General features: G+C 39.8%; 1 pseudogene; it reads left to right on the forward strand.

Annotated features, from left to right (window-relative positions):
* Positions 1-1,490: 1,490 nt before the first annotated feature.
* On the forward strand, positions 1,491-26,922 carry LOC119771881 (annotated as a pseudogene).
* Positions 26,923-27,222: the final 300 nt, after the last annotated feature.

Genomic DNA, 27,222 nt, shown 5'->3' on the forward strand with positions numbered 1-27,222 from the left:
TAATGCACTGTACTTTTATTATAAATAAATAGTTTTTATGAAATGTTATTTTGTCTAATCCTGTTTTTTTTATGATTTACAAAAAAGAAAACTTTTTTTCAACAGAGCATCTTTGCAAAATTAACATATCAGTTTGGTGTAGCTCCACCAACCCTAAGACCCCCACCAACATAACCCTGTGCACTTGACATCCATGAATGATGCATTAACTTTTTTTTTTTTTTTTTTTTTTGCATAAATTATTGTGGTGATAAAAAAAAATAAATTCCTTGAAAATGTTCCCATCCACCATTTAAATTTAACCAGGTTAACTAAATGAAATATAGTCCCCTCCAAAATCACTGGCACCTGTTTGAAATGTGGTCGAGGACTTCTACTACTACCTCTGTTCTGGTCGAGGACTTGAAGGAGTGTTGGCCTAGTGGTTAGAGTAGTGTGTTTGTGCTCTGAGAAGGTTGCAAGTACCCGGTTGGATCCCCACAGACTGCCACTCTGGGTTCCCGAGCAAAGACCCTTAACCCCCGATTTCTCCCAAGGTGTTGCACGATGTCAGCCCACTGCTCTCCAAGGGGATGGGTTAAATGCAGAGGTACATTTCTCCAATATGAGGTCAATAAATTTCAATAGTTATTCAAAACTTTTCTTTCTTTTTAAATAACATTGAACCCAAATACAAAAAAAGAGAAAAAAACAAACTTTTATTTAAGTAACATTACTTTGGTGTTAAAAAAAAAAACAGGTGAAGTCTTTTGACCCAAAATTATTATCCCCCCTAACAATTCAGCCATAAAATTTCACTGATTTCTTTCAAATATATTTTTCTGTAGTTGATGAAGTTGGTCAGCGTATCTAGGAACTTTTAATTAGTAATTCATGACTTCCTGTTTCGCTGGGGTATGCATATGACGTGAAACAGAGGCCTAATTCTCTCACCCATTTGTGATAAAATGGGTGAGAGACAACTTTTTAGGTATGAAAAGTAGGACATGTCCTGGAAAAAGAAGAAATCTGTTCACCCTAGCTGGAACCACTGATCTCTATTCATTAAATGGATTGCTGATTGCCCGAAAAAGTGAAGCCACCTGCTGCCATATTGGTTCTTCCCACTCCCATGGAGACGCACAGTCAAAATGCCTACCTGTGTAGCATTTGGCTGCTAAAACAAATAGTTTTCTGGCTGTAGGAAGATTATTTCACAGGGAATTTCCCAGTCAGTGGATGAATTAACCAAGAAAATTCCTTCATACACCAATGGATCCTTTAGTATAGTATGTAGAGTAACATTAGTCTGGCTATCTCGGACCGATTTGAAGACATTTTCTGAGTTAGCCATCGACATTGTGTCTAACGTTAGAAAACAGAAAGTAGAGTAAATAGAAAATAATTCACTGTGAATGTAAATGTAGGAATTCTTTATTAAGTGGATGAGGTCGTCATTCCTGTAGTGTTTGTTCTGCATGTATATATGTTCCAGTTACATTAAGATCAGGATGCATCACATCGCACGGTAATATACATCCATAATTATAGATTGCAAGATACACAAACATTTTTTCAATAAATCCATGTATATTACATGTACATCATGAATTTAGCACTTTTGGCACATCTGTATCACTATTTTCCATTAACACATTCATTTCATTGTGTTGGGTTTGTATAATATGTTATATTATATAATTTATAGACTTCTTTGACTTCATACTGCCAATGCAATGTGATGTGCCTTTTTTAAATTATAAGTTAAAGTAATCTACTGATGCTATGAAATAGCCAGTGTGTGTCAAAGTGATGAATTTATCTTAATTTAAAAAGTCTTAAGTACCCCTGAAAATGAGAAAAATCATCGTTGGTCGATGCTGTAGCGCATGGATTGTTTATATTGGGACCAGTCCAACTAGGGAGTACCAATATGGCGGCCAGTGGCTTCACTTCAACCCCGTATTACCAACAGGCACTCAGTGATCCAGTGAATAAATAGAGATCAGAGGCTGGAACGCACAAAGATCTAACTATCAAAGCCATAGCAGGTGGAGTCGTGGATTTGGAGACCTTTTAAGATAGACTCTGGATGCTGGTTGGGCTTCGTGGAGGTGCAGTTCAAAGCTGATTGGTTTGTGTCAGAGGCAGATAAGCCTCTGATGATGAGGGAAGTAATTTAGTTTCTTCAGTTGAACTTCAGAAGTCATTCTATAAACTCTTCTATTTTCATCATAATATTCCTTTTCTTTATATTTTGGTTACAGACATGATTGTCTTCTTTTAAAGGTGGCCATTTCTATTTTCTGTTTGAAGTAGAAATTCTCTGTAATATTTATTCCTGAACTTCATTTTTTTTTGTGCATTTATGCACTGGCTTCCATCGTTACTACTGTTTATTAGTGATGGTTCCAGTAACACAAATGCATTGAGCATACACTGCAAAAACGATCTAGAAATAAGTAAAAATGAAGTGTATGTACCCTTAGTTTGACTATGTAAATAAGATGATTTGCAAATGTAATAGGATTTTTACTCTTAGAATAAGATAATTAGATAAGCACTTGAAATAAGTCAATGCAATTGTTCTTTCTTATTTTATTTTAAATGTAATTTGTCTTGTTCTTTTTTTTTTTTTTACAATTATCAGGAATTTTGAAGGAATAGGAATGTATCAGTCATTTTTATTTTTATTTTCTGGTTGTTTCATCCTTTTCCTCTCATTTATCACTCAACATATCTGAATTTAAGTTAATTTCAAATTGACTTATGATTGACTTTTTTTTAACTATACTTATTGTTTTAAAAAATATGATTTAAAATCCTCCACATAATGATTTACTTTTACATTGTTTATTGGCTGAATCTAAATATATCATAGATATTTTCAGTTTAAACATAAATAAATGAAATAATACAATATAACCTACAATAATTTAAATTATATCATTGTTCTAGGCCATCAAATCAATTCAGTCTAAAAAGCTGCATGTAGTGTCAGCAGGTGTCCAGCAGGTGTCAGTATCAAGACAGTATCAACGCAGCATCAATCCAGTTTGGCAATGTGTCAAAATGCTTCCAGATGCCTCATTAACCATCACTACTGTTTATCATTTGATGGTCGTTTATTGATATGTTTTAATTTCAAAACAATAAACAGTTAAAGTGTTCTAAGGAAAGTGGAATTTAATGGAAGTCAGCTACCTGCTGCCTCAGCAAACTTATTAAGTGAACTAATTACAGGTGTGCACCTCTGACAGGCTGCAAGGCAGTGAAGTGCACAACCTGGAAAGAAAAGGAAGTCTGTAAGGTTTCCTTTTTTTTTTTTTTTACTATTTACCATTGAGATGTCAAGAGATATTGAGAACAGAAGCTTAGATACAACTTGCAGGTAATGCTGATTAATTAAAACTCTGAAAATGATCACTAAAGAAAAGTCAGCACAGGACATGAACATTGTTATCACTTGGTGATTTCAGAGCATCATGCACCAAAGTTTCAACCTTCATTCATGCCATGTCCCGGAAGAAGCCTCTGCAGCCAGAAGGTGAGGAGTCCAACTTCTGCCGGTGCCTCACCACCCTGGACCTGGTGGGTCTGGGTGTCGGCAGCACACTTGGAGCTGGAGTTTATGTGCTCTCAGGGGAGGTTGCAAGGGAGGTGGCCGGCCCAAGCATCATCCTCTCCTTCTTTGTGGCAGCTGTAGCTTCAGTATTTGCAGGAATGTGCTATGCTGAGTTTGGAGCCCGAGTTCCAAAGACTGGCTCAGCTTACCTTTATACCTATGTGACTGTAGGAGAAGTGTGGGCATTTGTAACTGGATGGAACTTGCTCCTGTCTTATGTCATAGGTAAGTAAATCATTCAAATACACTTGCACTGCAAAGACATTCTGACAATGAGCACAACTTTCTTAAAATAAGAGTATTAACCCTTAATCTGAGCAGGAAAATAAGATGGTATGAAATTGGTGATTTACCTTTAAAATAAGATAATTGGAAATTATGCACTTGAAATAACAGACCGCAGTTGTTTTTTATTAGTTAAAATGAACATCTTTTTTGCAATGTGTGGTATCAAATAAAGGAACTTAACGTTGTATAACTAGTTTTAACACTTATTTATTTCTGCATTTATTCTTAATCTGGTTAGTTAGTAAAAAAAAGTAGGGCTGTATATTAGGTAGAAAATATACCACTGCTTCTGTTTGCAGTGTTTTCAAACCGCACTGACAATCCCAATCACTAGAATTAGATTAACACTATAATGTTAAAAAAATTTACAAAAAATTAACCCTGAAATATAATGTTTAAAAAGAAATGTTCAAACCCTACTAAGGGCAAGTTTAAGTGCAAAGGTTTGCACATTGCTCCTTTGTAAACATATTTGGAAAGACACCCTGGACCAGAGCTTGTTAAATCCAGTCCTTAAGAGCAACTAGCTCTCAACTTCAAGATGCACTGTATCAAACGAAAAGCTTTTTCTGTTGAAAATGGAAGCCATTCTAATAAAATCCCTCATTACAAACGGCTCTTTGGCACTACAGCATTAGAAACACAGCCCTGGACGGGACCGCCTGTAGGTTTACAGTTGCTTTTTGTATCTCTGCTTCTTTTCGTATCTCTGCTTCTTTTTGTGTCTCTGCTTCTGTCTCCTTGAACCCCAGTCGGCCTCAGCAGATGGCCGCCCACACTGAGCCTGGTTCTGCTGGAGGTTTCTTCCTGTTAAAAGGGAGTTTTTCCTCCCCACTTTCGCTACAAGCATGCTTAAGCTGGAAATGCACTATACAATTTTTTGCCCTTTTCCAGTCATGTGAGAATTTTTAGATCAGGCCGACTTTTATCCTGGTGGTGTGTTGTGTAGTATACAGGTGTTAACGAGAGGTAATCAGCCTCTAACGACCACATCCTGATCAGGAATCGTGAGGTCGGGAGAAATATCAAACGTGTTTGAAATTCATTCGGCTGTCGTGAGGTGGTTGTGGGCAAATCGCTCAGTTGGCAAACAAGGATTCTTCGTCTTCCTCTCATATGAAAACACAGAAGCATGGCGGGGGTGCAATGAGTGAAATGGAGTTCTTACTGTAAAACTGACAGACAGTAGTAGCCACGTTTGCTCAGCCATGTCTTTCTCTAAATACATCGTTATCTTTTCTCGTTTCACTCTAGTGAGCTTCATATTCCTCTTCTACTCATTTGGATCTGGATAGACGAGTCCAAGTAGCTCCATCTCACTGCGGAGCTGAGATGGTTTTTAGATGTTCAGTGTGAGCAGATCGCATGAGAGCGTCGGGTCGCACAGAGTGAGAACAAACATCATGAGCTGTGAACTTTTAAACCCTGCGGTTTGGTCACACACACACAGTATGAACTGTAGCTGCGTGTAACTGTTGAAAAAAAAAATCGCACAGTGTACGCCCGGCTTTGGCGTGAGGGATTGCCTTCGGGTCAATGAGTCCATGCAATCAACTGGTTTCCCTTGATTGAAAACTTTTAATCAATTTGACTGTTTGATCTGGTGAACTGTGTTAACTTGTTGTGATTTGGCACTACATAAATAAACTGAATTGAATAGAATATATATTTGTTTATGCAAATGTATTATTGGCATTCCAATAAACTTTTTATCACATAGGATGGGGAATAATACACATAGGGCCGGATTTATCAAGATCCAATTTTGCGTGCAGTAATTTGCGCTCGCAAACTGGAATTTTGCGCGAGGGGCTGAACCATGGTTTGCGGGTGATTTAACAAGAGCGATTGCGTAACTGGTGGCAGGTGCAAAACTGTTGGAGACGCCCTATTTAAATGATGGTTTTGCGCGTTTTGTGGTTTGCGGCATGGCGAGTTTGGACAGCAGAAGGCGCAAAAGGAAATTCGACCCCATGGAAATGGAGATATTGGTGGATGAATGCAACAAACATTTAAGTGAGCTACAGCAAAGAAGTGTGCCTGTCACACAGAGGAACGCTATATGTGAACAAATCTGTAATAAAGTAAACGCTGTCGGTGAAACCTTGCGAACAGTGGATGAAGTAAAAAGAAGATACCAGGATATTAGAAGGCGAACCAAAGAAAAACTGGCATATAACAAAACATCTGCGAACAAAACTGGAGGGGGCACAGTAGATGAGATGCCTCTGACCAGCATTGAGAAACAAGTACAGCTGACGCTCTGTGAGGAGCAAATCACTGGAATTGCAGCTCCAGAATGGCAATGCTGGATAAACGATATGTTTTGATGATCGTTTCCTCGTTCATTCCAAAAATATTCACACGGAGTGAAAAAATGCGTTCTCTGCGTCTCCTTGCTTAATTTCCATGTCTCCTTCTTGCGACAATAACCGCTGCCATGTGTGCGCAATTACGCATACAGACCATTTGCACCTTCTTTTGAAACGTGTTAAATATAGAGTCAGATACCGTTAGCAAAATTGCTTTCAGGTTTAATAAATCACTTTGCGAGTGCTAAATTAATATATTTACATGTTCTCCTCCCACAAGACGCACTTTTGCGTGTAAACGCCCCATATTGCATATTCATTGCAGAAAAAGTACTAAATGGATAAGAGGCGCTATTTAGCACGTTTTAAAGACCAAATCCTTTTAGCACGCTGTTGATAGATCAGTTTGTACATTTTTTAGCGTGCGCAGTGAAATAGCTCACGTTTTTATACACGCAAACCTTTGATAGATCCGGCCCATATTTGTTTCTTAAATTTCCAGGTGCAGCAAGTGTAGCAAAGGCTTGGACCGGAGCCTTTGATGACCTCATCGATAATGTTATTGCCAAAACTCTGGAGGAACATGTCATGATGGACCTCCCTGGCCTAGCTACATACCCAGACTTCTTTGCTGCTGCTTTGATTATGCTGCTGTCAGGTATGCATACCTTTGTTGCATGATGCAGTATACAATGTGTTTCTGATCTAATGACCTTTCTTTGCAGGAATACTTGCCTATGGCGTGAAGGAGTCTGCACTCCTGAATATAATTTTTACTTCTGTAAATGTGCTAGTCTTGCTTTTTATCATCATTGCCGGTTTCATTAAAGGAGAAATAAGCAACTGGAACATCAGTGAGAGAGTTCTTCACAATTTTACCTTGGAAATGGAGTAAGTAATTTTCATTCAATCCATAATTCAAAACTCTGTTACATGTTTTGTGTTATTTGTTTCTGTAGTTAATATTTTATCATATATATATATATATATATATATATATATATATATATATATATATATATATATATATATATATATATATATATATATATATATATATATATATATATTTCGGCTTATCATATTTGGATCTGTTTTCCTAATGCTTCAGAGTTAGGACAACAGAAGAACCTTACCAGCTGATTGGGCAAAGGAACTTCCTAACTACAAAATTTTTAGTTTTAGCAAACTACTGTAGCAACTGCTGAAAAGGAAGCAGACTCCATGAGAAACCACAGACTTTACATTTTTAGATGGAATCCTAAATTCTGCCTAAAAAGAAGTGTGAAATCAGGGGCAGATTTAGGAAATTTGGGGCCCTAGGGCAATTCTCTGAAATGAGAAGACAACACATAAACAGACCCATTTTCCAGATAGAGAAATGTTACTAGAATAGACATCCATTATCTGTTCTAGGTTTTGTCCCTCTCTTCTTGTCCCGTTTCTTGTTGTTTTCCTCTCTATGTTTTGTACATAGCTGACTTTTCATGCTGTCTCAAAAGGAATCAAAGATTTTTTCCAAGCACTAAGCTCACTTAGCTGATTGCTCCTTCCTGTGTTTCCAAAAAGGCCAAAGTAAATAACCCAGTCCTTCTTTTCACTGTAGACAAGCCATGATCTGCTTCTCTGTTCTCCATTTTTCATTTGGATGAAATAATAGCTGCATGAATCATGACAGCAGACAAGATAGAGGAGAGCAGGAGGCGGGGTTACCAATCTACTTGCTCTGGAGAGCAGAGTTCGCTGCTTTTAGATGTTGTCTCCAAAGTCTCCAGTATCTGACAGCAATGCTACATGATGTTGTAAACCTTTTTATTTTTAGCTAAATATATATTTTCAAAAGGCTGACAGGTTTCTTTTAACTGCTCCACAGAAACCATTTGTCAACCAAAAATCAAACGGTTGACTTTGGCATTGGTGGATTTTTCCCTTTTGGATTCGATGGCACTTTAAAAGGAGCAGCAACCTGTTTCTATGCTTTTGTTGGATTTGACTGCATAGCTACAACAGGTACGGTAATCTTTGGATTGTATGAAGTAAAAGTTAAGCTGTCACTCTTTGCTTAAGAGTCAATTATTTGTTCACTAGGCCAAATAATCCTTCTCCTTTTAAAGGAGAAGCTGACTGTAATGCTACATTCAGGCCGCATGCTGCAAAAGCAGTTTGTTTACATGCAAAGTCAATGGTTGATGCACATCAAGGTGCATCAAAAGGACCTGCGGCGCATTTCAAGCAGCTTGAGCAGCGCCTCATGAGCTTCTGAGCATCTGAGGTGTGCAACGCTCTTCAAAAGCAGCAGATGCTGGAATTGGAAAAAGGTAATCTATGCTGCTTGATGCGCCACATGAACCAATTACAGAAGTAGATCTGGGAGCTGGCAGGGAGACACAGCGCTGCTGATGCAGAGTGCTATGATCACTCCTCTGAAACAGTTTATTAATGCCTAAATTAACTTAAAATGTAGAAATATATTCAAACTACTTTTTACCCACTGATCACAGCAAATCTAGCAAAGCCGCTCTCTGCCATTGAACACAGGAGCAGCAGAAGCATCAGATGCATCTGGACACACTTTACTGGACGTCTGACCTTAATGTGGACAAACATCAGGAATGAAGCAGCAGAAGCTTTTTGCTGCTTCCAGCACTTGCGGTCTGAATGTAGCGTAGTGTTTTAGGATATCTCAGATTATAGGTAAACCAGGTTGAAAATGGGAAGCTTTGGCAATTTGTTTACTTTTTAGTAGGAAGCTTAACATCATGGCTCATTGTGTGGTTATAATCTCGACTACTTATGCTGTGTTCAGAAATGCGTTATGGGCGTCAAAAACTTGTAAACACAGAAATGTGGACGTTGGATCAAAGTGAGGTCCAGCTGCTTTGATGCTTCACTGCTCTGGTGTTTATCTGCTCTGTTCTTTAGCTTCAAGCTAGAGAGCAACTTGCTTTATGTACTTTAAGCTGGAAAAATAGTTTTAACATATTTTTAAGTGAGAAAGTTCACCTCAGAACATCCTTTGTTCATCTCTTCATCAGGATTATGATCCCACTAAAATATGCAGTTCTTGTTGGGAACAGCAGACCTCCAGCATACTGCCGGTGTAAATACCAGACCTGCTCAGAGCCCTGACCCTGCTTATGACGTCATGGCAACTCCACTCGGACAAACTGTATTGCAGCTGTTTCTTAGGGATCAAATCTCTTTTGGAGTGTCAACATTTTATCTACTATTTTAAAGTACATTGGTGATCTAAAGTAGCCGATAGTAGAAAACAATCATTGTCAGTCTTGAAGGAAAGTACTGCATTCTAAGACTGAGCTCTACTATTTAACAAGATGACAAAACAAGTCTCAGCTTATTTTCATTCTTTTTATTAGGATCTGAGGGCAGAGGAGGACAAATGGGACATCTTAAAAAATTAGTTTTGTAGAGATTTTACATGAAGAAAACAGTAATTCTACTTGTAGAAAACGGATGGTTGTTGTTGACACAAATTTAAAAGTAGTGTAGCTTAATATGGCTAACTGACCGAGCTAAGAGATGATGGCCACAGCGCTACCCAGCCCTCCCCCTTTATACCATGGTCTAACAGGCTGGTTTATACTCAGAAACCAGGTGGTCTGCGTGTGTGAATGCCAATGTGCCCCCGCCCCTTCCACAGACACTCTGCTGCTCCTCTCCAAAATTGCAGGGGACCGCAGACAGTGCCGCAGACAGGAGGCCTCTGATTGGTCAAATCTACACTCACCGGCCACTTTATTAGGTTCTCAGTGCATTTAGGCATGTAGACATGGTCAAGACAATCTCCTGCAGTTCAAACCGAGCATCAGTATGGGGAAGAAAGGTGATTTGAGTGACTTTGAACGTGGCATGATTGTTGGTGCCAGAAGGGCTGGTCTGAGTATTTCAGAAACTGCTGATCTACTGGGATTTTCACGCACAACCATCTCTAGGGTTTACAGAGAATGGTCCGAAAAAGAAAAAACATCCAGTGAGCGGCAGTTCTGTGGGCGGAAATGCCTTGTTGATGCCAGAGGTCAGAGGAGAATGGCCAGACTGGTTCGAGCTGATAGGGCAACAGTGACTCAAATAACCACCCGTTACAACCAAGGTGGGCAGAAGAGCATCTCTGAACGCACAGTACGTCGAACTTTGAGGCAGATGGGCTACAGCAGCAGAAGACCACACCGGGTGCCACTCCTTTCAGCTAAGAACAGGAAACTGAGGCTACAATTTGCACAAGCTCATCAAAATTGGACAATAGAAGATTGGAAAAACGTTGCCTGGTCTGATGAGTCTGGATTTCTGCTGCGACATTCGGATGGTAGGGTCAGAATTTGGCATCTACAACATGAAAGCATGGATCCATCCTGCCTTGTATCAACGGTTCAGGCTGATGGTGGTGGTGCCATGATGTGGGGAATATTTTCTTGGCACTCTTTGGGCCCCTTGGTACCAATTGAGCATCGTTGCAACGCCACAGCCTACCTGAGTATTGTTGCTGACCATGTCCATCCCTTTATGACCACAATGTACCCAACTTCTGATGGCTACTTTCAGCAGGATAATGCGCCATGTCATAAAGCTGGAATCATCTCAGACTGGTTTCTTGAACATGACAATGAGTTCACTGTACTCAAATGGCCTCCACAGTCACCAGATCTCAATCCAATAGAGCATCTTTGGGATGTGGTGGAACGGGAGATTCGCATCATGGATGTGCAGCCGACAAATCTGCGGCAACTGTGTGATGCCATCATGTCAATATGGACCAAACTCCCTGAGGAATGCTTCCAGCATCTTGTTGAATCTATGCCACGAAGAATTGAGGCAGTTCTGAAGGCAAAAGGGGGTCCAACCCGTTACTAGCATGGGGTACCTAATAAAGTAGCCGGTGAGTGTACATCCGCTCTACTCTGAGTATTTCCTTACCAGCTTGTATTGTTTGTATGACCGCCATTGTGAAAAACGACTTGTGAGGTTTGACCAGTAGAGCGAGGTGCGTGAGAATGCTGGGACCCTTTTTTTTTTCACCTGGATCCCCGCTCTTTTTCGCCCCTCTGTTGTCGCACAAACCTTCCCCCACTTCCTCACCGCCTCGGCCGTATCTAGACCCACAGCTAGTTCCTGATTGGCCCTCTTGAGTTGTGGCGTGGAATAACACTGCAGACCGCGCTTCAATATTGGGCATACCTGTAAATCAAAAATATCTGACAAGCTCACTGCGACACACTGCTGCAGGAGAATAACCAGCCCTTTGCTTTGTTCACCATAAACATATTTTTTTCAGTTTTGTTATCAATCAGGTAAAACTTCATCAGTCATTAGAAACACTAAGACTACAGATGTTCACGACTCTCTGTTCCTTCTACATAACAATCCATTCTGCCATTTTGTTTTTTGTTTTTAACCTTTGGAGTTTAAGTCCTTTGTATTCATTTATTTTTCATATGCAGAATATCTGCAGAAGCGATGACAGCTTGCAGATGGTGTGTGTCTTTTCTGATCGGTTAATGGTCGGGCATCCAGTGGCAAAAGTAATTTTTTTTTTTAAACTAAAGTGTTGAACGCTCATATGCTCAGCTGGACCCCCCCCCCCCCCCCCCCCCCCCCCAAGACTTTGCATGTAAATCAGACACATTGATGCCCAGAAGTCGCCCATTGTGAATGCAGCATTACTAATGAGAAATAGTGATGTATAATTCTGAAGGATCTGCTTTAATAGGTGAAGAGGTAAAGAATCCACAGAAATCTATACCTCTCGGGATTGTGCTGTCCTTGCTGATCTGCTTCTTGGCTTATTTTGGCATCTCGGCCTCCCTGACACTTATGATGCCCTACTATTTGCTTGACACACATAGTCCACTGCCAGTGGCCTTTGAGTATATTGGCTGGGAGCAGTGACGTGCGGTGAGGTTCATAGCTGGTGAGGCACTGACGTCATCAGAATCAGATTTGCAAATAGATGCATAGATTGACAGCAGTTTACAGGTTATGTTTCACTTCTGCATCCTTACACATACGTACAAACTGTAGCTCACAAAACACACATTTCCTTAAAAAACAAAACAAAATAAATGTTATTACTGTCTTACCTTTACTTATAAATGAATAGAAGTCCTCCTTATCTTCCTTCAGTTTTAAAAGTCTCTCTGTCTCAATGGAGATCACTGCCAGGGAAGAAAGCCTTCCTTGATCCGTCCTGTTCCTGCCTTATGTTTTCAGTCTCTTGAGCACCCCCTGCCATGAGGCAAGAGAACTGCCTGCCTCACCTCGAACTTGTTCTCTGCCGTTTATAATCGCTCATTACACGAAACACGTTACACAAACACAGTTGGTGACAAAAAGCTCTGTACATTATATACATAAGCCAAATTATTAGAAATAAGTTCACATATTACATTTGTTTAAACCATTTTATTGACGCCGTACAGCAACATGCTCTCTCCGCTTTGCAGCCAGCGCAGAGCCAGGGGTTGCGCAATCCAAGGTGAGGCAGAGCTCGCTGCTGCCTCACCGGCATCGCTTCCAAGCATTTGAATGGGAAAATAAGAAAATTCAGCGATTTTGAACAAATAAAAATCGAAATTGGTGAAGCTACATGAAAAATGAATATTTTTTAGTACAAACCACCGGATGAATATAACAATTTAAATTACTTTATGATTATATATTTTCTTTCTTTCCATGATGGCTGGTGAGGCACTGCCTCACCTGCCTCCCCTGACCGCACGTCACTGGCTGGGAGCCTGCAAAATATGCAGTGGCTGCAGGATCACTCTGTGCCCTCTCTACAAGGTATGTTTCAGTCAATTGCTAACAGGTTCAATTTAATTATATCATTGTTGTGTAGGAAATGTATCCATAGTGATTGTAAGCCCTGCTTCCACTCCTTTTATTCCCCAGTCTGTTTGGCATGATGTTTCCAATGCCACGGATAATGTTTGCCATGGCTAGAGATGGCCTGCTCTTCAAGCCGCTACGCTACATGAGCACCAGGCAAAGCCCAGTGTTAGCCACACTGTCTGCAGGAGCTGCAGCTGGTAAGGCCATCTGCTTTTGTACCCAAAATTAACTCACATAACCCTGCAAAAATATTCTGCAAGGAATTCTAGGGTTTATAAAAGAATAATGTTTAGCTCTAGTTAAGCTTTAGATATTTTGAAGTTGATGTTGTCTGTTGGTGAAGATTCCCAGTCATTCAGGTCATAGTCATTCCACAAAAGTAAAGAAAAAAAAGAAACAGTACACTGGACTTTGTTTCCAAGTTCCCATCCAGGAAGCTTTTTGAATTCAAAATGTCAGAAAGAGCATTGAGTTCCAGGGTTAATACAGTAGCCCAACACAGCCTTGTTTTTGCTTAGAAAACATGCAAATTGAAATGGACCAAGGGACCACCCCTTTGGAATGGGGGTCGTTTGGCTTCTTTTGTTTATTACCAGATATCTGTATATGTCTCTGAAATGGGGTCGTTAAAGGGAATTTTATTTTTAAGGCGGGAAGGAATCAACTCAATTGCTGCATTGTAGGTTTTTGAAAGCTGTAAACCTGATCCCTCCCCCTCTGTATAAAATCGTTTTTTCTTAACATAGATGGCTTCCTTCACACTCCTCACAAACCACCTATTTTCTTTTTCCAAAATGGGAACATTCTGGTTCTCAAAAGAATGTCCTATGTCTTTAAGGTATAGATGTACTGCAGAGTCTTGTCCCGAGGAGGTCGCTCTTCTGTGTTGGGCCATGCGTCTGTGGAGAGGTTGTTTGGGTTCTCCAATATAAATATCAGAGCATTCCTCACTGCATTGAACTGCAGACACCTCTCCACTCATTTTCGGTCTGGGGGTTTTGTCTTTAGGATGCACTAGTCTCTGTTTAAGGGTCTTGTTTGGTTTGAAATGTACTGGGATTTTATATTTGGAGAAAATCCTCTTGAGTTTTTCAGAGACTCCAGCAGCATGTGGGATGGCGATTTTTTTTTTTTTTTGCTGATTGGAAAAAACGGCCAGTTTGGGTATTCACAGGTTTGATAAGCATCACTCTATAAAACCTGGAACTCAATGCCATTTCTTTTATTTTGAATTGAAAAAGCTTCCTGATGGGAAGTGAAACGTCTTCGAACTTGGGAGTAAAGTCCAGTGGATTTTGTTTTTACTTTTTTGGATGTTGTCTAATTTGAAAAGTCAATGCTATAAAATGCAACAGTTTTCAGTGTACTTTTTTTTTTTTATTCAAATCTTCCATATTTTTTAGATGAATTGATATATGTGGCACATATTGGGATATTTAGGTCATTGTACATAATGTTTTATCATAAGATGGGTGGAATTAATTTATATAGAGCTTTTATGGGCATAGTGACCAATCACACTCAACACATCTTATTCTGCGTTCACATCAAAGGCGTTAAAAGCCTTTTTGATGGTCATAACTTCTGGCCCTTCAGTTCTTGGCAGTTCTGGGGCCTTCCGCCATAACATCCAGGGGAGGCTTGATACGGGGGAGGCCCAATCTAGAATAATACTTATTGTTTGTTAGAGCAGGTTGCATAGGAATTTTCATCAGCCTTGAGACTTTTCTTTCTGGCTCAATATTCCAACAATATTCCAAATTTGTTGGGCTTTTCCGCCTTGAAGCGAGCATGCACATCCAAGATATTATCCCATCTCGCCTCTGAGTTCAATCACCACAGCTAACCTGTGTTCAATCGCACTCAGCATATCGCCCAGCTCACGGTCTTGCTCATTTACAGCCTTTGAGAGCATGTCAACCGCTGCTGGTAGCCAGATCAATGCCCAAATGCTACCATCATCTGTAATTGTAGATACAACAGGTATCCTCCAAATCCAAACAGGAGAAATCCGAGAATCATAAATCTGAAATCCATACATCAACATCCTCCAGTGACAGCGTTGTGAAACACACCATCCTCCAAGCCTTCCAGGAGTCCATGGTGTATCCCACAAAGTACATCCCGGCAGGACAGGAAGGTTCCCCTTTTCCCTGTCTTTTAGTTGAGAAAATTTGATCGATTGCATTGAGGGACCAGCTGACCAGATCCAATGTTTGAATTCAGGTGATATGAAGAGAGAGCTCAGAAAAGACAAGATACAGCAAAGCAAAGGCAGGGAGGAGCAGGAGCAGCAGGAAAATGTGACCGCCTCCTTTAAGTGTCAGAACAGAAAATAGACAAGCCTGCAACCACAAGCCAGACTTTGCTTTAGATTAGATCAGCATTCAACAATAACACCTTTCCTATTTTTTTGGAAGCTTTCATGGTGCTTCTCTTTGACCTAAAGGCACTGGTTGATTTGAGATCAATTGGGACCATTTTTGCATACTCTTTGGTTGCAGTATGTGTTCTTTTATTAAGGTATGTTTATCCAATAACTGATTGTAATCATTAACAGCTTTCTAAAGGATTGTTTTGTCAGGTTTTAGTAATTTAAGCCTTTATTTGAAATCAGACATTGAAAAGATTCAATATGTAAAAACCTTTACTTGTTTGACTTGTCATTGCAGGTACAAAGAGGAATCCAATCCTGATGTCCAACCAGAAACTGAGCCATTCACAATAATTGGACTTCTCAGGCCTCCACATCAACCCACTCACCGCACCTCTAAAAATGTCAAAATAGCAACGGTCATCATTTGTGAGTTATCCTTCCTCTTTCACTGACAATTCTATTGTGGTCCGTACCCGTTGTACGAGTTATATTTAGCAGTTGTCATTTTCATGTTGTCCTCATTAGAAAATCAAACCTTTCCTGATTGATCTGATTTGTCTCCAGTGGTGCTGGTAGTTGCTTTAAGTGTTCTGGTGAACGAAGCCATCGACTCCCTTTTCAGACAGGAGCTCTGGAGTTTGACGCTTGTCTCAATCCTTCTGCTAATGCTCATCTTTGACGTCATTATTATCTGGAGACATCCACAGAGCACATCTCAACCCTCCTTTATGGTAACTGTATAACTGCATAGTAGACATAACTGTAATGCACCCTTTGTATGAACTGATAATTCACTTAGACCATTTGCTCGTACATGCTGGTGAAGATTCTCAGTCATCCAGGTCATAGCCATTCAAAAAAAGTAAAAAAAAAAAAAAAACAACTTTGACTTTGTTTCCAAGTTTGAAGATGTTTGGCTTCCCATCCAGGAAGCTTTTTGAATTCAAAATGTCTGAAATAGTGTTGAGTTCCAGGGTTAATACAGTAGCCCAACAAAGCCTTGTTTTTGCTTAGATAACATGCAAATTGAATCTGACCTGAGTGGGTCCACTCCTTTGAAATGGGGGTTGTGACGGGCGCTGCCCAGAGAGTCCCAGGTGCTGGTGTCTTGGAGGTCCGAGAAGAGGCAGGGATCAGAGCTGAACAGAAGAAGGAAGGCCAGATAATCCAAAAAGCAAAGCCAGTGTTTAAGACTTGCTTGATAGTCAAAGCCAAGAGATCAGAGGTCCGAAGAGGTACCAAAGGGAAATCCAGAATGGAGTCAGGCAAACTGTTTAAGTTTTGGTTAACAGAGGGGAAGAATCCATCAGGAGTCTGAAAACGGATCAGGTAAACGGATCAGAACATGAACAAGCGGACTAAGAGGTCTAGAGGCTAAACATGTCAGGATCAGACATTCAGAAAAACTCAGTAAGGCTAGAGATCTCTCACCACAGGCTCAAATAATCTGGCACTGATGACTGGTTTGAAGGCTGGTTAAATATAGACTGAAGCAGGTGGTTCAGATGAACAGTAATTAGACTGGGCAGAGATAAGCAGGTAGATGAAATGAGTTATCAGACCAGTCAGTCTTTACCTGCATGTTTATGAAAAGCAAACTTCTTTTTGTGAGACAAACAAATATTCCTTTTTTCTTTCATCCTAGGTCTGCCAGTATTAAAATTTCTTTCTGGACTCTAAATAGCTTTCAGACCTCCTCAGTCTGTTGCTGGATCACATTTCTCTCCTCAACTGAATCCACTTGCATTTGTCTACTTCTCCTTCCTGCTGCTCCAGTCTATGTGGTGCAGAACAAACATGTTATTTTGACATATTTGGCTGCCACAATTGAATTCTTTGCAGCCTGTTTTCTCTGCGCTCCCATTGTTTCTGTGATTGTACTATCACTTTTCACAGGCCAGAACAAAATGATTCCTCCAAATCTTGTCACCTGAAATGGCAGTTTAATCACCTCACTCAGTAGTGTGGGGAGGGCAGGGCTGAAGAGGTATAAGCATTTAAAACTAAAATTGGTATGCCTTTTGTTACTGTTGTGCTGGATGTGATTTATTTTTAAATCCTTTAGTTTATCATGTGGTAAGTTGATAACCGATTGTTATAGGTTCATACTGTAAAAAGTCCATGATAAACACATTTTTGATATTATGAGAACCTAAAAATTTGCGTCAGCCTGTCGGGCGTATGCCCGGTATGCCCAATGGCCAGTCCAGCCCTAGTTACTTGATTGGAAGTAGGCCTAGAGTTATGATTCTCAATCCTGGTTCAAGTATCGCTGGCCTGTGTTGCAGCACACTTGATTTTGATAATTACATTGCCTCAAAAGCCAATCCAGTGCTGCATTGCCAATTCAATTCATGTTATTTCTATATCACCAATTCACACCACATGTTATCTCTGGTAACTTTACAGAGACAATTCAACAAATGTATGGTGTCAGATAAGTTCAAAGTTTTCTTTCTAAGGAAATCGAGCCAATTACAGTGACTCAACAGCAATCCCTCACCAAAAAATTGTCATCCATCACTGTTGTGTTTGGGTGCTAATAAGATCCAACAAGGCCTTTATCAATGTTTTACATTTTGCCAGACTCCTGTTTGGTATTCCATCCTCAGGTGATCCATGGAATTGCATGTCAGAATTCTTATTCCCCATGAATTAACACCCCTCATGATTTGATTGAAATGCCTACATATATAATGCTTTCACAATTCAAAATCTGATTTTTTATTTTTTTTATATGGATCTAAAGGAGGTGCAATGTCATTAGGCAAGGGGTGTTTTCATCTACGATGAATTTTGATCACCAAAGTGTTCAGTGTTATGCAAATTAAGACACTAGAGCCAACAACTCAGATGAAGGTCGTTGTTTCCAAAAAGTAACCGTTAACTAGCTCCAAAGGCGGCCCCCTCCAGGAAACACACAGCCAGGCACACGAGCTCCAAGCCAGCTCCCATGTCAGAAAATGAAGAGAGCACATCCACTTAGTCACAGTGAAACAGGACTACCCTAAAAAACAGGCCAAGCTCCATCATTTATAAATAAAGGTGTTGATGGCAGCAGCACAGAACATTCTAGATGGAAATAAAAAATACTGCAAAATGGGAGAATAGAGATAGAATGATGGAAAAAGGGGTCCCTATGTCCTCCAGCAGTCTAAGCCTATAGCAGCATAACTATAGAGATAGCTCAGGGTAACCTGAGCCACTCTAACTATAAGCTTTATCAAAAAGGAAAGTGTTAAGTCTACCATTAAAAGTAGACAGGGTGTCTGCCTCACGGACTAAAACTGGTAGTTGGTTCCACAGGAGAGGAACCTGATAACTAAAAGATCTGCCTCCCATTCTACTTTTAGAAATTCTAGGAACCACTAGTAAACCTGCAGATTGAGAGCGAAGTGCTCTGTTAGGAACATAAGGAACAATCAGATCTCTGATATCAGATGGAGCTTGGCCATTTAAGGCTTTATATGTGAGAAGGAGGATTTTAAATTCTATTCTGGATTTAACAGGAAGCCAATGAAGAGAAGCTAGAAAACTGAGAAATACCAGCACTGTGGTTCTTCCACAGTCTGAATGTCACCGTAATTAGGGCAGTCTCTGTACTGTGGCTGGCACAGAAACCTGACTGATGGACGTCAAAGCAGTTGGTCATTAAGAACACATCTAACTATTAAAATGCAATTTGTGTATTTAGATGATTGAAAAAGTTGTTTTCCCAGTTAAAGGAAACATTTGAGATGGGCCTGTAGTGCTGCAGGAGCAGTTTATCGCAGTCTCCCTTTTTCAACAATAGTTAGATAATTGCTGTTTTTAAGGCCTGGGGAAAACACCCAGCATTAGGGATGTGTTTATGACTTATATCAACTCAGACTCTCAAATAGGTAAAAACCTTTTCAATAAAACCTGTAATACATATTAATAAAAGTTTTAAGAGAACTTTCATTTTGTGTCAGAATTCTATAATGTCACTTTGTGAAACTAAAGATTAAAATATTGAGCTTTTTTGCAATGTTATTATTTTTTTAGACATTGCTGTAATCTTTGATGGCTGTCCTATGCTTGACTTATACTTTAGGCCCCCTTTCTGTTTTTTCTCTTTAGTGCGTCCTTCTTGTCAAAAAAACAAAAACAAATCTCTATCTCCTTTGAAGTAACAAATCACATGTTTCATCTGTTTTTAGGTCCCTGGACTTCCGTTTATTCCAGTCATTAGTATCTTCATCAATACCTACCTGATGGTTCGACTTGGAGGAGAAACATGGATTAGCTATTCTATTTGGATGGCAGTCGGTAAATAAGTACTTTTTTTAAAGGAGTCATAACTTGGTACTTTAAAACTACAGTCTTGCTGAAATTGTATTTAAGTAATTGTTTAAAAAATAGGAGAAAAAAAAAACAGAAGTTGTTCCTAGCACCTTAGTCCCCCCCTTTTTTTTCGTACACACAAGTTTGAGTTGTGGGCGTGAGTGTACATATGGACAGAGATGTCAAAAGTATTATTGTTTTTTACTCCAGTAGTAAGTAGAAATCCTTCGGTTTAAAAACACTTTTGTAGAAGTTAGAGGGTAAACTTAAGCTTTTTACTCAAGAAAAACTGTAAAAGTAAAGTTTTCAAAACTACTTAAAGTATAAAAGTAAAAGTAATGCAGGAAAAAAAGGTAATGGACAGAAGCTTTACTGCACTACTCAATTAAATGAACATTTTTCTACAAATCTGGCTGAAACCTTGCTTAGATTTCATTTTCTTAATTTATAACTAATGGTAACAGTGTCAAATTTAACTTTTCATCATCTTGAAAAACTATTTATTTTGGCATGTGGTGAACAACTAATTGGGGCAGCACCCAGTCCAACCACAAAAAAATTGTCTAGATGAAACTAATTATTACGGAAGAGTATTGCATTCACCAAAGAAAAAAAATCAGACAGCTAATCTCATAAATATGAGATCAGTATCTCATAATTATGAGATTTTATCTCATAATTATGAGATAAGATCTCATAATTATAAGATATTTTTAGGAGATCAGGAAGGGTTAGGGTTAGGAAGGACATTCATTGCCGAGCTACGTTACATGAAATGTGAACAATGAGAGCATTGTCAGATTTTATTTTATTTTTTATTTCCTTTTTGGTATGTGACCCCAGGAAATACTGAGAATCCTCAATGTGGATGGTATTAGATTTTGTTTGTCAGCATTGCGCAGTAAGTCCTTAGAATTATTTAGGCAAAAAACTCTGACTTGCTGGAAGTCGCATTGTTCCGCAAGGAGCAATTAAGCCAGCACAGGATGCTTAATGCGGAGGTGTTCGACAGGGGGTCCGCAACCCCTAGGGGGTCCACGGAGGTACTGAATGTGGGTCTTAAAAGTTTTGGTTGATTAGAATTTTTTATATATACAGGTGCTGGTCATAAAATTAGAATATCATGAAAAAGTAGATTGATTTCAGTAATTCCATTTAAAAAGTGAAACTTGTATATTATATTCATACATTACATACAAACTCATATATTTCAGATGTTTATTTTGTTTAATTTTGATGATTACAAATGACAACAAATGAAAATCTCAAATTCATCATATCAGAAAATTAGAATATTACTGAAGACCAATAAAAACAAAGGATTTATAGAAATGTTGGCCAACTGAAAAGTATGAACATGAAAAGTATGAGCATGTACAGCACTCAGTATTTAGTTGGGCCTCCTTTGGCCTGTATTACTGCAGCAATGCGGCGTGGCATGGAGTCGATCAGTCTGTGGCACTGCTCAGGTGTTATGATAGCCCAGGTTGCTCTAATAGTGGCTTTTAGCTCTTCTGAATTGTTGGGTCTGGTGTATTGCATCTTCTTCTTCACAATACCCCATAGATTTTCTATGGGGTTAAGGTCAGGAGAGTTTGCTGGCCAATTAAGAACAGGGATACCATGGTCCTTCAACCAGGTACTGGTAGCTTTGGCACTGTGTGCAGGTGCCAAGTCCTGTTGGAAAATGAAATCTGCATCTCCAAAAAGTTGGTCAGCTGCAGGAAGCATGAAGTGCTCTAAAACTTCCTGGTATGTGGCTGCGTTGACCCTGGACCTCAGAAAACACAATGGACCAACACCAGCAGATGACATGGCACCCCAAACCATCACTGACTGTGGAAACTTTACACTGGACTTCAAGCAACGTGGATGAAGTGCCTCTCTTCTTTTCCTCCAGACTCTGGGACCTTGATTTCCAAAGGAAATGCAAAATTTACTTTCATCAGAGAAGATGACTTTGGACCACTCACCAGCAGTCCAGTCTTGTTTCTCTTTAGCCCAGGCAAGACGCTTCTGACGCTGTCTGTGGTTCAAGATGGGCTTGACACAAGGAATGCGACAGCAGAAACCCATGTCTTTCATACGTCTGTGTGTGGTGGTTCTTGAAGCACTCACTCCAGCTGCAGTCCACTCTTTGTGAATCTCCCCCACATTTTTGAATGAGTTTTGTTTCACAATCCTCTCCAGGGTGCGGTTATCTCTCTTGCTTGTACACTTTTTTCGACCACATCTTTTCCTTCCCTTCGCCTCTCTATTAATGTGCTTGGACACTGAGCTCTGTGAACAGCCAGCCTCTTTAGCGATGACCTTTTGTGTCTTGCCCTCCTTGTGCAAGGTGTCGATGGTCGTCTTTTGGACAACTGTCAAGTCAGCAGTCTTCCCCATGATTGTGTAGCCTATAGAACTAGACTGAAAGACCATTTAAAGGCTTTTGCAGGTGGTTTGAGTTAATTAGCTGATTAGAGTGTGGCACCAGGGGCCATCAATTTTGAACCTTTTCACAATATTCTAATTTTCTGATATGATGAATTTGAGATTTTCATTTGTTGTCATTTGTAATCATCAAAATTAAACAAAATAAACATCTGAAATATATGAGTTTGTATGTAATGTATGAATATAATATACAAGTTTCACTTTTTAAATGGAATTACTGAAATCAATCTACTTTTTCATGATATTCTAATTTTATGACCAGCACCTGTATATATATTCTCCCCCTGCAAATTTTTCCGCTAATTGAAACGTCTTTAAATCCACATCAACATGAATTCAACACACTGATGTAAACAGATAAATGGAGGCAGAAGATGTCTTTCAGTCATCAATGCACACATTCAGAGACACACAGGAGCTCTTTCAAGCTGGGCACCGTTTCATTCACAACAACTGTCCCATCAACCAGGAATCAGAAACACTTTAATAATCCCAGAGAGGAATTACTTTCATTACATTACTCCATCTGTAATAGAGTGAATATAGGACCAGTTTGATAGAACACAATTATACAATATATATAATTAGGGGGATCCCTCTGCATCTCGCCATCAGTTTGGGGAACCTTGGGCTGGAAAACATTGAAGACCCCTGCTTTACGGCTATAAATTAATGCATCTGAATTGCATTCCAGCTGGCTTAGTAGTGTCCCAAAGAACTGTCCAACAGTACCTTCTCAAAATCCTAGATCCTCAAGGAGAACAGCTGAGGCTTCAAGATCATTTAAAACGACCAGGTCCCAACTTCATGTGGCATGTCGATTCATATGAAAAACTAAAACCATATGGAATCTGTATTAATGGAGCTGTTGACAGATTTTTGCGCATGGTCATATGGCTGCATGCTGACTCCACAAGTAGTAATCCCAGGGTTACAGCTGTGTACTTTATTAATGAAGTGAAAAACAGTAGCGGAGCTCCAATGTGTATCAGGTCAGACCTCGGTACACAGAACTGTTCAGTGGAACAGATGCAGATATTCTTAAAAAGTAATCATGAAGGCCTGTTCAATAAATGCTTCATTGCTGGTTCAAGTAATCATTACCAAATATATTGATAAGATCTCATAATTACGAGATAAGACCTCATAAATACGAGATAATGCGTCTGACTTTTTTTTTTCTTTGGAGAATGCAATACGCTTCCGAAATTATTTTGATGAATTTTATTTTTTTTTTTTTATAAATACCAACAGGACACAATGAAAATGAGCTTAAATGAAACAAACCTAACAAGTATATTTTGAAAATTTAAGGAGTAGAAAGTAGAGATTATTGCAAATAAAAAAAAAGTAAGGATTAGAAGTAAAAGGTTGCATACAAAATAATTGAGTAATGTATGGATGGCCAAAATTTCTAATTGCGTAAGGTAACAAAGTATTTGTACTTTACTTGACACCTCTGCATATGGATGTGGTGTTGGCACAGTAGCATTTTGCCATGGATTGTTTACTATTAATTCCTGGTTCTTAAAAAATAGGTAAAAAGTTACACAAGCTGCACACTCTGTGAATACCTGCAAGTGTGTCCCTGATTGGTGGAATAGGGTGGAATTGATGGCGCTGGAGTTTTTCCAAGGGGAACTAATGTTGGCACCCTTCCAGTATTGATGTCAGTACAGGATAACTAGTGGGCTTTCATGGGTTGAACGATGAGCCCACAAAAAAAACACTCAGGATTTTCTGAAAGATGTCAATTGAAGCCCAATAACAACACACGAATGTTACCAAAGAAAAAGTACGATTTCTGGGTGATGACTCCTTTGTAAAGCAATGCTTAACACACTATATGAAGCACGGGTAAAATATTTGGGCTATTTCTTCTTCCTACAGGATTGACTGTGTACTTTGGCTATGGGATTCGTCACAGCAGCCAAAGACGAAGAATCCAGGAAATGCGCAGCGTCATCCATAATGCTTATGTAAATAACAGTGTAGTTACTTCTGCTGCTTGATATCCAGTTACGAAATAATGTGTCCAAAGAGTTTAAGATGGTCAATTAATCACCTTTAAATGCATTTTAATGTTTTATTCAGGCTCCAGTCAGAGCTACAGATAGTTTTAGACAGTCTCATCTAAAGTATGTTTAATGCTAATATGGGTCTACAAGCCTATTTTAGTCCAGTATTGCTTAAATACACAAAATGATCATTTTATTCTGTATAGCTTGATCAGTCATTCAAGGTTGTCTTATATCGACTTGTTTAATATTTAAGTTAAAACATTTTTCAAAACAAATTTTTTGTAAAAGTTATTTATATGAAATAAATTTGTAATATAAAATGAGTTCACTTATTTCTGTTATTTGAGTGCATCATAGTTTCTCAGGATTGTAAAGGTGCATTTACACCAAATGCCAATTTCGCAGGTGGAGTGAATGATTTCCATTTACTCTCTATGTAGGGGATGGCTCTCGAGCAAAGGCTGCCTGCCGTCCGGAGTCTGGGGCCTGGAGGAATAGCGGGCCGCCTGGTCCAGGGTCTTGGCGGGGGGCAGTTGCGGGGCCTGGGTGGCCTGCAGGTGCTGTCATTTCTGCTCTTCCCAAAGGGGGGTGGAGGGAGGGGCGAATAGTGTATTGAGGGGGAAGGAAGTAGCTGGGTGAATTATTTTTGGGGGGGTCTTGTTTTGTGTGCCTGTGCAGGACATGTGGGCCCCATCCCTGGTGGGGCTTCTGCTGGGTGCTGTCTGGTCCGGGTGCAGGGTGGGGGGCCGGGCCCGAAGCAGAAACTAGATTGGGTGGTGTGGCGGTGTCACCGCTCCCCTCCCCCCCATCCGGATTTGAAGTTCACTTAATGGGTCATCCGGTAATCCTGGGACCGGCCACCGGTGCTGCCAGGTCCTCGGTCCTGGGATTATTGGATGCGAGTGTCATGTGTGAATGTGCGTCCACGTTGTTTTTGTTTTTTTTTCATTGACAGAGACTGTGTGTATGTGTGTGTATATATATATATATATATATATATATATATATATATATATATATACACATATATATATATATATATATATATATGTGTATATATATACACATATATATATATATATATATATATATATATATATACACATATATATATATATATATATATATATACACATATATATATATATACACATATCTCATCACTGGTGGTGCTCTGTGTTTGGAGATGGATGACCGGGCGGGTACTGGCTTATTCGTGGCAGCTGCTCTGTGAGGCCTGGCCCCCCGGGGCCCCAGTGTACGACAGCCTCGCTTCTGTCAGTAAGCCCCAGGGCAGCTGTGGCTACAATGTAGTTTGCCACCATCAGTGTGTAAGTGTAAAGCACTTTGGTTAAGTTTCCTGACTTGAGCGCTTCGTAAGTACAGGCCATTTACCGAAGTCAAAAGTTTGAATTCTGAATAAGAACGGACTTTTCCTTTAAAAAAGCCATTTTGGTTTAACCCCAGAAGGACTGTTTCTTGGTAATGCCTCCAGTGCAGAAATCAACCAGCCGATGACTTCTCTCCCCCACTTCGCTAATCTCTCATCCGGACCGAGGTAGTCTCGGCCAGCCCTACCTTCGGCGCTTTTTCTATCTTGGTCCTCCTGGCTGGCTTCTCCAACATCCTGCCGTCCTTCTTTAAGGTGACCAAAACTGGAAAATTTTCACTGGTTTGGCATTCAGTGTGAAAGCAACTTACCTGTATGCAAAGCAAACACATTTAGTTAGAATTTCTCACACCAACTAGTCTTGACCACTTAGATCCTGGTATAACATGGTAACATTGTCTTTGGCAGATCAAAACAATCAAAAGTGTGCTTTGCCTTAGTAACAAAACTTGAACCATAGCGCATCTGCTAAGTTCACATTGAGCGCGATTTGAGCAGTCAAAAAAACGCATGCTGCTTTGTTTTTGATGCTTCTGTAATGGTTATAAAACTATCTTGAAAAGGAAAAAATATTATCAATTGTCAAATGTCCATATTGCAGTGTTTTTCAATCCTGGTCCTCAAGGCACCCTGCTCTGCATGTTTTGGATGTTTCTGAGGTGCAGCACACCTGATTCAGATGATTGCAGTTCAGCAAAGCCTGATAGTCTGCTATCAATTGATAACAGATGTGTGAAAGCTGGGAAACATCTAAAACATCTAGGGCAGGATGCCTTGAGGACCAGGATTGAAAAACACTGCAATATTGTATGATGTGGAAAATTTATATGGAAAAAACGTAATTTGAATCAACCCTGTTTATCTGGGGATCTATGATTTATTGTCCTCGGCGCAAAACTCAAAAGCAGTGAAAAAGATAACCAAGTTAAAATCTGTATAAAGTTCAATTTATTGAATGTTACTTTTGTTACCGACTATGGATATATGTTATATTTGAAGAAGTTTCATATAGTTTTTTGTTTTATTTTCACATTACATTTTTAATAAAAGCCATCGAAAGTTGTGTTCACTACCTCTCTAATGACTCATGCATTGGCCTTACCTTACCTTGCCTTGAAGATGAATTCAAGACAATCACTTTTAAGTGTTTTTAAAATGCTTCGAAAGGTTGGTTAAAGAACACATGGTCTCCAGTCTCCCCCCAAACATTTGACCCCTTCCAGTTTGCCTACCCATGCAACCGCTCCCCTGAGGGCCCAATCTCTTCTGCTCTTCACCTGAGCCTGGCACACCTGGAGAAGAACAGCCACGTGCGGATGCTGTCCCTTGACTTCAGTTAGGCTTTCAACACCATCATCCCAAAGCATCTCATGGGCAAACTGGAACAGCTGGGCTTCAATACACCCCTCTGCTATTGGCTGCTAGGCTTCCTCACAAACAGAGCTCAGTCAGTCCAGGTCAGTTAGAACACCTCTGATGTCATCACCCTGAGCACAGGCTCCCCTCAGGGCTGAATCCTGAGCCCCCTGCGGTTCACTCTGATATGACTGCATCCCCAGGTTCACCACCAATCATATCATGAAGTTTGCAGAGGGTGGTGGGCCTCATCAGAGACGACAACGACCTGGACTACAGAGAGG

Source organism: Cyprinodon tularosa, unplaced genomic scaffold, assembly GCF_016077235.1.
Source record: "Cyprinodon tularosa strain WSP-4 unplaced genomic scaffold, ASM1607723v1 ctg692, whole genome shotgun sequence".
In the NCBI taxonomy this organism is placed as follows: Eukaryota; Metazoa; Chordata; class Actinopteri; order Cyprinodontiformes; family Cyprinodontidae; genus Cyprinodon; species Cyprinodon tularosa.